The 11810-nt window shown below is 44.9% G+C and overlaps 1 long non-coding RNA gene across 2 annotated transcripts; it reads left to right on the top strand.

Moving 5' to 3' along the window:
* Positions 1-49: 49 nt before the first annotated feature.
* On the top strand, positions 50-11056 carry LOC144264040 (uncharacterized). 2 transcript variants are annotated; one of them, XR_013345927.1, is made up of 2 exons: positions 50-219; positions 7227-11056. It is a non-coding gene; the product is annotated as an uncharacterized LOC144264040 (long non-coding RNA). The 2 variants fall into 2 exon arrangements; XR_013345928.1 differs by lacking the exon at positions 50-219 and adding an exon at positions 5769-6297.
* Positions 11057-11810: the final 754 nt, after the last annotated feature.

The raw sequence follows: 11810 nt of genomic DNA, 5'->3' as shown, positions 1-11810 counted from the left end.
CGTGGGGGAAGGGCCAGTCAAACCGCCGTTCTGGGGTTAGTCGCTGAAGTGCCCCGCCCCTCGGCTAGCGTGTCGCGTGCGTAACCAGGGGGGCGACCTTAGCGAGGCGGGCCGGGACGCGGACTCCTCGCTCCGCGGTGCCTGGGCGCCCGCCGCAACCTCCAGACCCGCCAAGCCCCGGCCGGCACGAGCCGTTCAGCGAGCAGGGACAGCGACGAGGTGCGCGTAGCCCGCTCCCCCCCACCCCCACCAGTCCCGCCCGGGCCCCGGTTCCGCAGCCCCAGGTGGTGTCGGGCAGCGGTTAGTTGTCGGGTTCCTGAGGCGTGAAGGGGGGACTCGTGCCCGGCGGGCGCTGGGCGCTGCCTCCTTCTCTGCCTGCGGAACGCGCCTCCTCGGCGCTGCAGTCGCCGGGCCGCTCAGCCCTGGCTCATTGTGAGGTGGGGTAGGTAATAGCGGCGTGCGATGGACACCTGTTCCTGCTCCCCCGGCAGACTCCGCCTGGCGTGTCCTAGCCAGAGGCCCGTGTGCCGTCGCCTGGGCGTGCGTGTAACACACCTGGAGATGGGCAGAGCCAGGCGGCATGACGTTAACAAGCACGTGACCGTGTCTAGCTGGCCAAGTAATCAGCAGCAGACCGTCCAAAAGGACCAGAAACCTCTTCTCTCTGTCTGCCACCATCATTGCTGTTCCTAGGGTCAGGCTGGCTCTGCTGTGTTTGAGATTTACTATAAGGGTCTCCCTCCTGTCCTAGGTCTGAAAAAATGAAGAATATGTGTGAGAAAAGCAGAACAGATGACAAACATCTCAACAAAGCCCTGGTCTGTAGGCACAGTGTGCACGGACAGAAGGGTGCAGAAACACAGTCTCCCTAAGTGCTCTTCCATCTGTGTCTGTACAGGGGAGTTGTCAGCATAGCTGTGTCAGCATAGCTGTGGGTGTGGGGTTTTTTTTCTATATCAAGTTGTTTGAACTCTTCAATGTAGACCAGATGTTGGTAGGCAGAGGGGGAAAAGGTTTGTCTTTTTTTTTTTTTTTTAACAGTAGCACTAAAAGAAAGTGTATATAAAGAGCTCAGGTGCATTTGATTAATTTAAAATAGAAAGAAGCCAAGGTAGCAAGACTAACCAGAAATTATTTTTTTCAGCTTAGGCTGACTTGAAGATTGTGTCCCTGTAACCTGCTGATCTGTACGTGTTATGTGCACGGGTGGGGACTGTAATAAATTTGCATCCTTTAGGTCAGGCACAGAGGCAGATATATAAGATGTGCTATCCTGTGGTTTACATCTCTCACTGTAGGACGCACACACTTATAGTGACCTGTGCTTGGCCCCATGAAAGCTAGAAGTATGCTATATGCAAGGTTGAGCCTGAAGACTACCCAGTAAATACAGCAACTGATCTATCAAAAAGCTGCCTAGTAGGTAGGGCAAATTGCTGTAAATGCATTATCCCAAGACTTGGCATCCCTCATTGGTTGTTTATCTATTACCCAGGTCTGTAGTGCTGCCAGAGCACTCAGGCATGTGAAATCTAAGATGAAGTTACCCTCTGGCACCTTGAAAAACTATGCTCGGGCAGCTTGGCCTTGTCATTTTCTGAACCTCAGGGTATCCCTATGATGATAATAATGCTGCACTGTCCCCTCTATGACCATTAGTCCCCTCAGATTCTCTGCTCTTCCCCCTCCCCTGAACCATGCTCCATCAACCCCACCCTCAATATGTCACACTTCCCATGAGATAAAAGGGACGGTCCTCTCATGGATCAGTAATTGGTTAAAAGATAGGAAACAAAGGGAAGGATTAAATGGTCATTTTCACAATGAAGAGTGGTAAATATCCGGGTCCTCCAAGGATCGATACTGGGACCTGTGCTGTTCAGCATATTCGTAAATGATGTGGAGAAGAAGGTGAAGAGTGAGGGTAAAATTTGCAGACAATACAAAATTACTCAATATTGTAAGTCCAAAGTTTTGTGTGAAGAGTTACAAAGGGATCTCACAACACAGTGACAAAATGACAGATGAAATTTAGTGTTGATAGGTAAGGCTGCATGTCTGTCATGAAGGTAGTGGAAGTCATGGATTCCATGACTTTCCATTACTTCTGCAGCAGCCCATGTGGCTGACCTCAGGGCTGGCTCTGGGGTCTGCAGCTCAGGCAGCCCCAGAGATAGCCACACCGGCCACTGCTGGAGCAGCCTTATAGACAGCTGATCGGGTGGCCCTGCAGTCAGCCGCACTGGCCACTGCTGGAGTGGCCCCAAGGCCAGCCATACCAGCTACTGCTCAGGCAGACCCAGGCAGCCAGTGCAACGCTAGTCAGTGGTCCTGGGGGCGGCCAAAGCAGCCACTGCTTGATGGCCCTGGCAGCTGGCCGTGGGGACCACCTGGGCAAAGGCTGGTGCTGCTGGCCACGTGGAATGCCCAAGCAGCAGCAGTGCCTTCAGTGCCCCCCCAACCAAGAGCAATCCCTCTATGGGTTGGCAGGACCTTTTCCCAGTGAAAGAGTCTTTACACAGTAATATCCTTAACTTGTATTTATTAGCAATTGATCAGCAGAATACACATGCTAAACATACAATGCTCACCACTCCCATATGGCAAATGAACTTTTCCTGGTGCCCAGTCAGGATTGGGTCATGTGGGGCTGTGTCCAGTATAGTTGGCAGGATTTGAGGGTTCTGGCAGCTTTGATCTTGGGCTGTGTCCTGGAGTTAGGTTTCAAATAACTTCTTTTTGGGACCCAGTTTATATAGTTAAACTTAGGTCCTGCTTATCTGTACCGTAACCAATTATTTTTACTAAATATTGCGAAACAATTCTTTAACCAGTCCTAGCACATTACTTCCTACACACAAGAATCCATTCAAATGTTGTGAAACTAGTTACGCAACAGACAGAAACAACTGGAGGTTTAAAAAGGGGCATTTATAGATTTTTTTTTTCCCCGTTGCAACTGTTGATAAGCATTTCTGCCAAACAGAGTGTTATCTTGCAAAGATTTTCTTTAAACATCTTAATGTTTGTCTGTAGATCTGTTATTCTTCCTTAACAACCAAATATTCTATTGTTTTGTACAGTTTAGATGGGACATGACTCTGCACTTTTAGCTAATGGCAGCTGCTGCTCCTTACTGCAAAAAGCCACAGACCACACTCCCATCTCTGCATGATAGCTCTGGGCCCTGCTGAGGCGCAGCACCAGACCAGCAGTGTAGTTGAGTCAGGGTTAGTTGAGGAGCTGGGACTGGCCAGGCTCTAGAATCCAGAGGTGAAAGGAAAGCCACGCCATTCCCAACAGCTCAAGGAGGAATTTGCAATAGCTATGTCCAGTAACAACAGTATGACAGCCTGGTCCTACCCCCTTCCTTGGAGTAGTGCTACCAATTGTAAGGACTGTCAAAATCAGATTCAGGACTCACATAATTTGTCAGACCACTCTGTTTATTAGCAAAGCGCTTCGCTAATGCACCCAGATGTGAGCCCCTCTCTGAGGCTAAGCCAAAGCCAATTTAACATAAGAGACGAAAGCAGAAACTGACAAATATACACACACATCTTATTTGCATACTAGCGTTTACCAATCTCCTAGCTCAGTAGGAGCTCTAAGTTAGTTTGAGGACCCATTGTCTCACACTCCTTAATATTTCTCTTCCTGACAACTATATTTCAACAAACCCTTCAAGTAGCATTTCTTTAATGAATTATAATTTCAATATAATTCATTCTACTGTCACAGGACAGAGCATTGTGATGCATCATGCTCCAAAACTGCAGAGAGAGAATGAGTAACTTCAGTTCCCCGCTACAGGATACATGTACAATAAGTGTAGGTGAAGAAAATGGAGAGGGAGAAAGAGTACATGTGCAGTGGGTGCATTTCTGCAGGGCTCCAGTACTGTTACATTTGTTACTATTACCAGATCCATTTCAAGATCATGGTACTTATTTTTAAATATCTAAAAATAGTTTCAAGCTACATACCTGAAGAACCACCTGTCAATATATTTGCATCGTAACAGCTGTAATTGACAGAAAAGAGGTCTAAACTCACTTGGACTAGCTATAGGAACCTGCTACCACCTGAGATAGGGCTCAGCCTGAGTATTGCACACTTTCTAATGGAAACCATAGTAGAAATGCACGCTTTCGTAGGTTGTGTTGCTCCTGTGAGGAGAGTAAAGGGAATTTCACTTGCTTTGAATTGGACATAAAAGTTGAATTATAAGAGGGCAAACTGACTTGCTTGGCCATGTTCTAATATCTCTTGAAATGCAGGAAAAAGAATTTGTTCCTATACCTTTCATATAATATCAAAGGTTGCCAAGCAGGACTGCTGGTTCCTCTTTTCCAGATCATATCAGAGGTGACCCAGCAAGTTTGGCATTCTCTCTAATTAAAGTTTCATATTTTCTTAAAGGCACAATCCACTCCAAAAGAATGTGATGTTTGAGTTGAATGTGCAATCAAATGATCATGCATTGAAAAAAATATTAAAAAGGTGGGGTGAAAGTTAATGGATAAGAGGGCCATGTTAAGAGGTAGCAGCTGGGTTTTATGCTAGACCCTTTTAACCTGTTTTACAGTGTAACCTCTTAAATGAATTTACTCTCTTTCACAATGTCCCTTGTTACTTGGAAGTGCTACAGCATGAAAGTAGATCAGAGAGTGTTCTGGGGCTTGTATTTCCTACGATGCTGTCTGCTGTTCAGGATGTTTGCTTGCCTAGTTGTGTTGTGGCATGATAGCACTGTCACAGATAATTAAATAGAAGAGTTCTTAGTTGGTGCCCACTTGTAAAATAGATATTTTTTTTTAATTGTGTTTGAACTGAAATACCAGACTCGTACGTGGGGTGAAATTAGTGGGATTTTTGCCCTTGACTTCAGTAGGGCCAAAATTTCACCCTTTGTATTTTAATTTTCGGAAGCGTGGGGAGAGGAGGTTCAGACAAGATGCACAAGTGCTTGGAAGGAATTAAGAAGTGGGTTGGGTCTCTGGCTCCTTATGTTCTCAAGCCCAAGCACAGATTTCTGCGAGACAACATATTTGTAACCCAAGCACCCCTGTTTCTGACTGGAGCTTTTTCGAAGGTTGCAGCAGGAGTGTTCCAAGAGTGTGGGACTCTGTAACCGTATGCACCCCTGTATTCACACCTTACACCAGAGGTGGGCAAACTACAGCCTCTGGGCCACATCCGGCCTGCAGTACCATCCTGCATGGCCCTTGAGCTCCTGGCCGGGGAGGCTAGCCGTCAGCCCCTCCCCCTCAGCCGTGCTGCCACACGGGTAGCACGGCTTGTGCCTGCCCACCTCCCAGGCTTTCTAGTGAGCAAGTCCGGCTGCTCTAAGCTGCATGGTAAGGGGGTGGGGAGGTTGGATAAGGGGCAGAAGGTTCCGGGGGGCAATCAGGGGACAGGGAGCAGTTGGATGGGGCGGAGGTTCAGGGCAGAGGGCGGTTGAATGGGGTGGAGGTTCGGGAGGACAGTCAAGGGATGGGGAACAGGGAGGTTGGATAGGCGTGGGTGTCTCGGGGGGCCTGTCAGGGGGGCGGGGGTGTGGATAGGGGTCAGGGCAGTCTGGGGACAGGGAGCAAGGGGAGTTGGATAGGGGGTGGGGTCCCGGGGGGGGCGGTTAGGGTGGAGGGTCCCATGAGGGGGTGGTCAGGGGACAAGGAGCAGTGGGGGTTGGATAGATCAGAGGATCTGAGGGGGGGCAGTGAGGGGGCTGATAGGTGGTGGGGGCCAGGCTGTTTGGGGAGGGACAGCCTTCCCTACCTGCCCTCCATACAGTTTTGCAACTCCGATGTGGCACTAGGGCCAAAAAGTTTGTCCACCCCTGCCTTACACACTATTGTAATAATCTTTGCACAAAATATGCCTTGTGAGGTATCATTTGAAAACTAATAACTTACTGGTTAATAATATCATGGCTGACAATATCAACAGTATATGTAAAATTATGAATTACCTAGAATGATGTTACTAGCACTTGTTCAAAACCAGACAGGTAAAAGTGTTAAACAGCTCTATCCTAAACAAAGGAGTGTGGGTTTACCTCAGCTTACACATAAACAGTAAACAGAGCAATCAAACTAATGGGGAGGGAAGAGTGGAGATGGCAAGAAACAAAACAATTTACATTTTAGCAAACGCTAGTGCAGGAAGAAAGAACATGGAGCTTCCTTCACCACCAGAGTCCATGTCATCTTCCACGTTGCTTCAATAAACTTTACTTTGAGGGGTAACCAGAAGAATCCATACTGTTCTAGAAAGGAAAGGGCAGAATATCCCAAGGTATGTCTTTCATCTAAGAAAACAAAGGAACCTGCATTTTGGGCTGCTGGAGGAGATCCCGAGGGGAGGGAAGGAGTCAGACACCATTTTGCCAGAAGACTTAATTGGGAAAGCCATCTTGAACAAAGCCTGTACCTTGCTAGATTAAGTTTTAGACTTTTACATGTGTGTGTTCACCTTTATTTGCTTGTAACCATTTCTAACTTTATCTCTTATACTTGAACTCACTTAAAATCCTGTCTTCTTTTGTTAGTAAACTAGTTTTACTTTTAATCTAACCCAGGGATCTCAAACACACAGCAGTCCTGCGGAGCTATTTCCTGCGGCCCGCCATAGGAAATGACTCCCTCTCCCCGCCACTCCTCTCCCCACTGTGCGCCTTGTCCCCGCTCCTCCACCTACCTCCCAGCGCTTCCCACCCCCGAACAGCCATTTGGCAGCACTTAGGATTTTACAGGAGGGAGAGGGGAGGAGCAGGGACGCGGCACACTCAGGGGAGGAGGCAGAGAAGAGGCAGGGATGGGTTTTGGGGAAGGGGTTGGAATAGGAGCAGGGAGGGGGAGCATGAGCTGTATGCTATTCTGGTTTATGCATCATCAACAGAACTTTTGATTATGAGTCTTATCCAACTCCCACTGAAGTCAATGACATTCTTCCCATTGATTTCAATGGGAGTTAGACAAGACTCTACCTTCCAGTTGCAGAATATAGTGCTGGTAAAGAAGCATAAGTGAGAAAGAATACTGCCTGACTGAAATTTCAAAGTACATTTGCAGACCTGTGTAAAGGGGTCCACTAGTCCTCATGTGGCCCTCATGGTGATTTGAGTTTGAGATCCCTGATCTAACCCAACCAAGTTCTGTGTTTGCTTTAAAGTGTATGTTAACTCCAGTTAATGTGGCAAGTTGTTGGGTTTTGTCTCTTTAAAGGATCAAATGGACCTTTTATGCCTCTGAATGTTGCAGGAGAGGGATGGACATTGCAGAGCACATGGGTTCGAGAAAGCTCAGGACTGGGGGTGAGTTGGGGTCACCTGCTAACATTAACCAGGTCTGATAAAGACAAGAGTGTGTCTGGGATAACTTCTGGCAGGCTGTTGGATTCAAAGTGGTTGAATCGGAGTAGTACAATTTACAGAACATGGAGTGCATGAAGGCTGGAAGCCACCAATAGCAGAAGCATTTTAATACAGGTGACACAACATCTCCCTGGTCTGAATTGCACCCCTAAATGTGACATGGGCATAATTATGCAGGATTTAAACATCTTGCTATTTTAACTGAGATTTACACTTTAAGCACTCGTGTAACAGTTTAAGTGATTCTCAATTGTGAAGACTAGGAACAGTCAAAAGAAAGGTTACCATTTTATTATTTTCAGTTTGTTTATTTCAGATAAGGGAAATAGAACAAAAGTAAAGCATAAACATGAGCATCAGTGAAGCAACTATAAAGTTATTGCTGGCCAGGTTGGGGAATGACAAATTAAGAGATGAGCGTGAACCATAAAAATGGTGGTCTGGGTAGAAAGACAAAGTACATGGACACCAAAAGTGGGAAACAAATACGAGAGCCAAGGAATGGGAGGCACAAAGGCAGAGGTGCCCAGAGCAAAATGGGCAAACGGGCAGATCCCACTATCCCCAGGAACTCCCTCCATCAAAGGATCACCCAGGAGGGACAGGTTGTGCCCTGCATACAAAAAAGAAGCAGATTATATGGAAGAATATTTTTTCACTTTTGAAAGGTTATGTGAGGTTCATAAAGTTCCAGAAGATAAGAGTCCCCTGATTGCAAAGTTGTGTGGTAAAGCATAAAACATATTTAATGAAATGCTAGTTTAAAAAACTTTGAAATATTCTGAATTTTAAAAATCTGTCTTGCAAAGCTTTCAAATTAATCCTGATCTGTACAGGCTGAAATTCACAAATCTCAGGAAAAGTGCTGGCATGAGTCAATATGTCTAGAAAATGTGTGGCCCAATAAGAAAAAGGAAGAAGTGGCTGACAACTATGACCAATTGTTTGATCTCTTTGCTCAAGAGCATTTTCTAAGTATGTGTTCCGAGATGTAATATAGAATAAATCTTTAAGTTCTCTACAGGAAGTTGCCATCCTGCCGCCTGATTCTATTGTACAAGCCCAAATGTCTAATGAGCACAAGACACCGAAGGAGGGACAGAAGCCTGGTGTAACGGGGAGGACCGTGTTTTACCACTGGGAAGAAAGAGAGTGGTTGGGAGCCCAGGTGCTCACCTCCCCAGAATCATTCCTCTGCTGGAAATCCCCATCATACACAACCTGTACAGGAGAATGGTCCAAGGAGGTATCACCAATGTAACTCCACTGAGCACATGAGAAATAAGTGCCCTAAGATAAACTAAGCTCACACCCCATCCAACGCAAGTTAATGCAACTTTCATTAACATAGAGGAACATGTGGGGCCACTGATCAATTTTGTGAGGCCTGAGCCTAAGGAAGTGGACCTGGAGTTTATCAAGGTTGCCAATATATATTGCAAAGAATGGGTAGCCTCAAGGGACATTGGAGTACAAATTTTTCAGGTCAAGGAAAGCGTATTCAGAAAAACTGGCAAGTTACCTGACCAGAAGGTAGAGCTCCTAGCATTAGAGAAATATTAAATAGCTGTACCTCTGGCTAAGGTGCATTTCCAATTAGGAGGCTTGAAAGGTACCTTGAAAGTTGCGATATTAAACAGCATTTCCACAGCAATGCTGGTGGGAAATTATATTTTTAGTATGTTCACAGCTGTTAATGTTGTAACCCATAGAAGAGAATTGTGCAGACAAAGGAGCAGCTGTGGGAGAAGGGGACAGCCCTAGCTGAGCAAGAGGAAGCAAAGTGCTTTCAGATATGGGAGGGATTGAAGCCAGCTCCTGCATAGCAAAGGAAAGTAGAATCCTCTGAGACTGGGGGAGGGGGAATTAACCCCTGCTACTGAAGAATCTGTCCCAGTTGTCAGCTGCTAGCATTTTGCAGATGAACCAAGGGTAGCCTGCACTCTAGAGTGCATATGGGGATATCTGCTGAAGGGAACCCCAGTGAGGAGAAATGGAGAAAGTACAAGTAAGCTCATGGGGAAAAGTGTAATCCCTGGGAAACCTTAGAAGTGGCTGATTGTGCCTGCCCAGAATTGTGGGGAATTAATCTTGCTAACACATGATTTTCCTTTTACTGGTCACTTAGAGCCACGAAAATCTATGAGCCGTTTAAAAAAAAAAAATTACTGGCCAGAGTACAAAATGAGGGGAGAGATTATTGCAGGTCTTGTGAATTATGTCAAAAAAGACCTGCAGGACTGCAGAAAGTTCCTCTTTGCCCTTTGCCTGTAATACTAGAGGCGTTTTATAGGGTAGCAATGGGCGTTGTGGGTCCTATGCTACACCCCACCCAAAGGGGGAAGAAATATATCCTAGTGGTAGTGGATTTTGCCATCGATATCCGAAAGCAGTTGCTCTATTGACATAAAGCCTGTTTCTGTGGCAAAAAGCCCTTTTAATTATTTTTAGCAGAGTGTGTTTTCTTAAAAATATTTTATCAGATCATTAGTCAGATTTCATGTCTCAGCTGTTCAGTGACTTATGGAAGTTGTGTGTGGCATAAAACAACTAAAAGCTGCCCCATATCACCTAGAGACAAATGGTGTGGTGGAGAGGTTCAGTGGGACACTGAAATCAATTCTGAGGATGCATGCCCGCAGGTGGGACTAAGATTAGGACAAAATGTTACACTATTTGTTGTTAATAAGGAAGTGCCACAAGAATCTACAGTTTGGCCCATTTGATCTTCTATACGGAGGGAAAGTGAGGGGACTCCTAGCTCTTATCAGAGACTTCTGGGAAGGAGATACTGAGACAGAAAGTTTTCTAACAAGCCAGGGAAGACTCATTTGCTGACTCATAAGATCGTTACTGTAGGATCACAGCCACTTCCCAGCAGCGCGTACTGTACCATTGGCAAGGTACAAGAGCAAACTTGCACAGAGATGCAGAGCATGCTGGACCTGGGAGTGATTACAGAGTCTGACTGCTCTTGGGCATCACCTGTGGTCTTTGTTACTAAGACAGACAACACTGTAAGGTTTCGGGTTGAGTATAGGAAACTCAGTGCTGTCATGGTGCCAGATGCTTATTCTATGCCTAGAATTGATGATATGCTGGATATCTTAAGAAAAACTAACTATATCAGTTTTTTTTATTTAAAGGATGCTGGAAAATTCTTCAGATAATGCTCAGAAAAAAATCTGCTTTTATTAGTGATGTGGGACTGTATGAGTTTTAAATGGATTACAGGACTTCGCAAGGGCCTGTGTCCACAATATAGCGATGACAAAACCTCTCACTGATCTGAATTGCACCCAAAGTGTGACAACAGACAATCCTTAAAGGAAAACCCTCTTTCATCAGAGCCTTCTAGATCTGTGCAAAAAATAAAATAATCTCCCAACAGTTTGGTAATGTGTGAACAACATATGGGTTATTTTAATGCACTGTTTTATAGTTCAGAACTTCTTTTTTTATTCTATTAGGTTTTTTTTAAAAGTATGACATTTCCTACTTATTAAAGATGTAATTTTGTCTTCTAAAATACGCGTGCTTAGCTGGGGAAATTCAGTTCAGCCGGGCTTGTTGAGAGGTATCTAAGCTGTCTTCCTGTGGTATAGATTTGATATGCTCCCTTCCCTTGTGGGCTTTGCTGTGGATTTTAAAATTATTTTCACAATAAAAATATACAAAATCCTCAGTGTTCGTGTCATTCTTTGTTAGTTTCTAATTTCTTAATACTCACCTATATCTCCAGGGCTGCTGTTGAGATTTCCAAGGCTCCAAGCTGCTGGACATAAAGGTGTTGATAGCCATACATTTTCCAAAGTTGTTGTTATGTTACAATAGGAGATGGATGAAAAATAAAAAAAGCATTTGCATGACAAACTGCAAAATTTTGAAATGTTTTTTGTTCTGAACTGTTCAAAATGGATCCTATTTTTTCTGAATGCTTTTGCAAATTTGAAAAACTGGTTTTCAATAAATGAAAAACCTGTGTAACCACCTCTGTAATATTTTGATAGCATTCCATAAAAAATTGAAGACACGTTAGACACACAATTTTTTGCAAAAAGTGATAATTTTTACTTCTGAATTTTTCATGGAAAATTCATTTGTGAGAGGCTGTTTTTTTCTTTTTTAATATAAATTTTTTTCAGTCAAACATTTTTGACTATCTCTAATCATAAGGCAGTGGGTCTTCCCTAGTTCCCTTCAATCAATATGATATATGCACATTATTCTGCAATGTAATCAATGTCTTTTTGCACCCTCATTCATCCTTCATGCTTGAATTACTGTAATTCAGGGTGTGATGCGGTGGACTAGGCCTAGAGGCCTCAGGGTCCTACCACATCCTGTCCCAGAGATGATCAGAAGAGAAGTCCTCCAAGTGGCCTAGAGTGGTTGCAGGAAGCAGCCAATCAGGGCCAGCAGACTTACATAAAAG

This window comes from Eretmochelys imbricata, chromosome 4 (genome assembly GCF_965152235.1).
Source record: "Eretmochelys imbricata isolate rEreImb1 chromosome 4, rEreImb1.hap1, whole genome shotgun sequence".
In the NCBI taxonomy this organism is placed as follows: domain Eukaryota; kingdom Metazoa; phylum Chordata; order Testudines; family Cheloniidae; genus Eretmochelys; species Eretmochelys imbricata.
Note: the sequence above shows the minus strand (reverse complement) of the source record. Positions and strands in the feature narration are given on the sequence as shown.